This window comes from Rhinolophus sinicus, linkage group LG01 (genome assembly GCF_036562045.2).
Source record: "Rhinolophus sinicus isolate RSC01 linkage group LG01, ASM3656204v1, whole genome shotgun sequence".
Lineage (NCBI taxonomy): Eukaryota > Metazoa > Chordata > Mammalia > Chiroptera > Rhinolophidae > Rhinolophus > Rhinolophus sinicus.
Window position 1 is genome coordinate 38,308,669 of NC_133751.1, and position 6,000 is coordinate 38,314,668.

The window sequence follows — 6,000 nt, forward strand, 5'->3', positions numbered from 1 at the left end:
TATAGACATAGCAAACAACAGGAGGAAAACTATGGCGCTTGGCCGTAAATAGGAGAAAATATCTAAGTGGAATGGACAGACTGGGCAGGAGGGAGCCAGAACAGAGCTGTAGTGCACTGCAATCTCGAATCAATCAATCACCAAGGATTTTATTCTACTCAGGTTACTTTATTTGTTGAGAGATCCTTAAGGGGGTGCCTGAGATAACACGGCCAAGGATTATAAACCATGCTAAGTATAGCATACTGCAAAAATATCCTAGCATCTAGCTCTATAAAACTACTGGAGAAAGGGTATCTGTAAGTAGAGAGGGCTTCTTAGAAAATATTTTAAGAATGCTCTGAGGTTCAGCTTCAAACAGTGGGTCCTGAAAGGATTGTGGAGAAAAAGCACTTACAGGCAGCCAGGGGGTGGTCACCAAAATGCATTTATTCTCTTTAAGCAGAGACTTGGAACAACCGCCACTTGGGAGGGGTATTGCCAACCTGTTGCAAACAACCACTGTGGCTGTAAACCAAGGAAGTATCTTCACATATCCTCAAGAAATAAATGATACTTTGTTGTAGTAGAATGATTTCCCACACAACTCATACCTCTCAGAAATAGGAAAACATGAGCTGCCTTGGAATGCTGTGTTCTCTTCCCCAATGAGCACTAAGTAACGCCCACTGCGTGGCGCCCTTTTTGCCTTGCTTACCAGGAATCTGGAAAGAGACTTTAGATTCAATTTAAGACTTACTTTTAAATATTAACCCCCATTTTTTAATTTTTAACTTCTTACTTATCTTTTGCTCTTAACAATTTTGCTATATTTATCTTTCATTACATGCCACCTCACTCATTCACTTATTTCCCAGATTATTTATTAAGCATTTACTATGTACCAAGCGTATCAAGTCCCTTCAGAGGGCAGGTGGAATGTGGCCAAGCGTGGCCGGCAGGAGACTCTGTCTCTGCTTTATGCTGTGTTAAAGATGTTTATATTTGGGATACAGTTCAAGCATTTTCCAGATGAGCTGGGTTCTGGGGCATATAGCTGGTCTTCCTAATAACTCACCCCATTTTCATCTCAGTTAAGAGCGGATTTTCCCCCTGAGGGTCTTTGATCCTACAGCTGCAGACATTCTGGCACCAGGGAGCCTTACAGGTCAAGGCTCCAGGACACAGAGAGGTCAATGAAATCAGAGGACTTCTTAGCAACCGCTGAGAACGGGTGGGGGTGAGCACTGTGGCTTCCAAGGTGGAATGGATGATGTCGTTTGTGGTAGGAATAAGTGCACTTGCTAAGCTCTGACTGGGATACAATACATGTGTTCCAGAATGATGCTGGTTGGAAGAGACCCTCTGAGAAAAATCAGCCAATAAACTTTGTGCTTCCTTTAATTTGTGAAGTCTCCTGTTCTATGTCAGTCATGAGCATCATGGGGTATGAAGGCAAGAATGTGAACCTGAGCCTCAGTTTCTCCATCTGTAGAATAAAGGAGCTGGACTCACTGGTCTTCTAGTGCTAATCATTTGTCATTTTATAACTATCAATTCTGCTTCCAGTCTTGTGGTTCCACTACTCCACACACAAACTCATCATTCTCATCGTCACCAAAAATAACAAAAATTAATATGCAAACAAGTACCATGGAAACACGTGTATGACGGCAATACTGAAGAACAAGATTGAGACCTACTTAAGGATTATTGAGTTATAGTAAAGACTTGCTAGACGTGGTTACTTTTCAGGCTAGATCACTTCCTTTACAGCACATCCAGACCCACGGCAAACTGTGTTTACACAGAGTTTTAATATATATGTATATATGCACCCACATTTACATATTGCTTAGCACAGTGATATGTGTATAATAAACGTGCAAAGAATCTGAACAACTTTTGTACTTAGGAAATAGTTTATAAGCATTTTTATTTTATATCAGTGACATATATAAAACAAATATGTGGGAGTATAAAATACACAAATATAGGGAAGACACAGTTCCTTCCCCACAGAATTTATAATTTAGTGGAAGTGTTTAAAAGTGTAACCAACACTGTGTACAAAACGTTTTAATAGATTCAGTGGTATTTAAAATATGTACATATGAAAGCTACAAGCTTTTTTACAGTGAAAAATCAATATCAGGTACTACCCCCTATGCTGAATGCACAGAATACAAAAAGGTGGCAAAAGTCCCTGCACTTTATAGCCCTATAAAGTAATATTTACTTATTCATTCATTACCCAAACAATTATTGAATGCTTGCTATGGGGAAAATACTGAGATAGGCACTTTTGAGAACAGAGACTTGGTTCCTGCCTTCAAGGATCTTAAAATTTAGTAGGCGTGAGTAAACATCTAACAAAGCACAATGGAAAGAAGGTATCAGTAAAGGGCTATGAGAACTCTTAAAAGATAGAGTAATTATGGCCCAGGGATTAGGAAAGGATTCATAACGGAGGTGGCCCTTGATGATAACCTGGAAAAATGAAAAGCATTTTAAGGGGGGCGGGAGACAAAGGGGAAGGTCATCTCAGAAAGAGAAATCAGTGAGAACAAAAGAGCAGAGGCCGGAAAATCAATGCATGCCCTGGGAGTATCAAGTAGACTGGTGTGGCTGGAGCACGGAATCCGAAAGGGGTTAGGGGAGATGAGGCCAAGAAGTTAGGATGGAGTCAGCGCACAGAGGGCTTCCAATGCCATATTCAATCCACTGATTGTATTCAGCTAACAGTAGGGAGCCAGTAGAGGTTCATGAGAGCAAGAACAAATAGCAGGCTGGGTACACATTCAACATCGAACACGTACATTATGAGAGTTAGGGGCTGGGGGGCAAACAGAGGGAATCTTGACTAGAGATATATTGATACCTTTCACCTAGCCAACTCCAACACATTCTTTAGATTACAAAGTACACATTTCTTCCTTGGGGAAGCCTCCCTGCACCTTGATATTTTTTTTGTGGGGGGGATAAATTTTTTAAAAAGATTTTTATTAAAATACGGCTAACATACAATATTATATTTGCTTCAGGTGTACACCATAGTTATTCAACATTTATATACCTAAAGAAGTGATCACCATAAGTCCAGCAACCGTCTGATACCGTACTATGCTACCACAGTATTATTGACTATATTCCCCATGCTGTACATCACATCAGGTATATTGTATGGTGGTTAGACATTTATATAAGAAGTGATCCCCCTGACTAGTCTAGTACTCACCTGGCACTGTACATAGTTATTACCATATTATCAATTGTATTCTCCATGCTTTACTTTATATCCCATTGATGATTTTGTAACTTCCAATTTGTATTTTTAATCCCTTCGCCTTTTTCACCCTGCCCCTAACCCCCCTCCCATCTATCAACCTGATAAATCTAGTACTCATCTGAGACCACATATAGTTATTACAATATTATTAACTATATTACTTACCCTATACTCTACATCCCCATTACTACTGTATAACAACCAATGTGTTCTTCTTAATCCCTTCTCCTTTTTCACCCACCCCCAACCCCCTCCCATCTGGCAATCATCAAAATGTTCTCTGTATCTATGAGTTTGTTTGTTTCATTTGTCTGTTTATTTTGTTCTTTAGAGGTGGTACATATATACAATGGAATACTACTTACAAGTGAAATCATATGACATTTGTCTTTCGCTGTCTGACTTACTACACTCAGCACAATACCCTCTAGGTCCATCCATGTTGTCGCAGATGGCAAGATTTCATTCTTTCCAATGGCTGAGTAATATTCCATTGTATATATGTACCAATTCTTTATCCATTCATCCATTTAGGGACACCCAGGTTGCCTTCATATCTTGGCTGTTGTAAATAATGCTGTAGTGAATGTTAGATGAACACATCTCCTCAAAGTAGCATTTGGGGTTTGTTCTGATAAACACCCAGAAGTGGGATTACTGGATTCTTGTCTCTTGTTATAGCCTTTGTTCTAAAGTCTATTTTGTCTGGTATAAATATTGCTACCTCACTTTTTCTTTCTTTCTTTTTTTCCATTTTCATAAAATAACCTTTTTCATCCTTTCACTTTCAGTCTGTGTGTGTCTTTTGATCTGAAGTAAGTCTCTTGTAGACAGCATACACATGGGTCTTGTTTTCTTATCCATTCAGCCAGCCACCCTATGTCTTTTTATTGGAGCATTTAATCCATTTACGTTTAAAGTAATTATTGATAGATATGTAGTTATTGCCATTTTATTATTCATATTTTTATCTTTTTTTTTCCATCATAAAGAAGTCCCTTTAAGATTTCTTATAATATTAGTAGCGATGAAATCCTTTAGCTTTTTCTTATCTGGGAAGCTCTTTATCTGTCCTTTGATTCTAAATGATAGCTTTGCTAGGTAGAGTAATATTGGTTATAGGTCATTGCTTTTCATCACTTTGAATGTTTTCTGCCATTCCCTTCTGGCTTGCAAAGTGTCTGTCGAGAAATCAGCTGACAGTCTTATGGGAACTCCCTTGTAGGTAACTAACTGCTTTTCTCTTGCTGCTTTTGAGATTCTTTCTTTGTCTTTAAATTTGGGAATTTTAATTATGTGTCTTGGTGTGGGCCTCTTTGCATTCATATTCTTTGGAATGATCTGCACTTCCTGGGCTTGAATATCCATTTCCTTCACCAGGTTAGGGAACTTTTCCATCATTTCTTCAAATAGGTTTCAATTCCTTGCTCTCTCTCTCCTCCTTCTGGTCCCCCTCGGATGCAAATTTTGGCATGCTTGATATTATCCCAGAGGCCCCTTAAACTACCTGCATTTTTTTGGATTATTTATTTATTGCTGTTCTGTTTGGGTGTTTTCTGGACTTTATCTTCTAAATCTCTGATTTGATCATCTGCTTCATCTAATCTACTGTTCATTCCCTGTAATGTATTTTTCATTTAAGTTATTGTATTTTTTATTTCTGATAGGTTCTTTTTCAGGTTTTCTATCTCCATTTTTATGTTTTCTATCTCTGTTGAAGTTCTCCATGTGATCAGTGAGCATCCTTATAACCAGTGTCTTGAACTCTGCATCTCATAGATTGCTTGTCTTCATTTTGTTTAGTTCTTTTCCTGGAGCTTTGTTCTGTTCTTTTATTTAGGGCATGTTTGTCTCTCCATTTTGGGTGCCTCCCTGTGTTTGTTTCTATGTATTATGTAGGGCTGCTATATCTCCTGGGCTTAGTAGAGTAGCCTTATGTAGTAGGTGTCCTGTGTGACCCAGTGGTGCAGTCTCTCTGTTCACCTGAGCCAGGTGCATTAGGCGTGGCCCTTGCATGGGTTGTGTGTGTCTCCCTGTTGTAGTTGAGACTTGGTTGCTGTTTGCATCCTAGTGGAAAGATGCTCATCGGTTGTGAGCACTGGCTGTTATTATAGTAAAGGCATTATTGTGGAGGGGTTGACGCTATGGAGCACGATTTGCTTTAGCAGGGCACTGGTGCATGCCCAGTCTGCCCTTTGTGTGTGTCATCCTTGGAGGTGGGCAGGTGATGCTCCAGCTCAGTTCAAAACTGGCACTGCATGTGCCAGCCCCAGGGCCACCTGGGAGGGGACCCACTACAGGCCAATTTCAGCCACAGCCTGTGCCCTGCCTGCAGCCACCTGGCAGGACAATCCAGAGATGGCTGCTACCTGCACTGTTCTTGGAGGTGTCTTGAGAGGTGAAGCCGTGAACCAAGGCTGGCTGCTGCTAGTGCTGGGCTTAGGCAAGCTCAGCAAGAGATATGGGGCATGCTGACACCAGATGCTGCTTGTTTGTGTTTTATGAACCTTTGAGAGACTTTAGGAAAGTCTGCTGCATGAGACAAGACAGTGGTTTGTAAAAAATAAAAGCCACTGGAAATGGCTTGGGTGTGCCCCAGATTTTGGTGTGGCATGGTCTCAGAATCACTAGGGCCAGGCTAATGAATAGTGTTAGCCAAGCTGATGGAGATTCAGATATGGCGGCTGCTGCATCTGCACATAGGGAGAGGGGAGGTCTCAGCAAAGAAACAA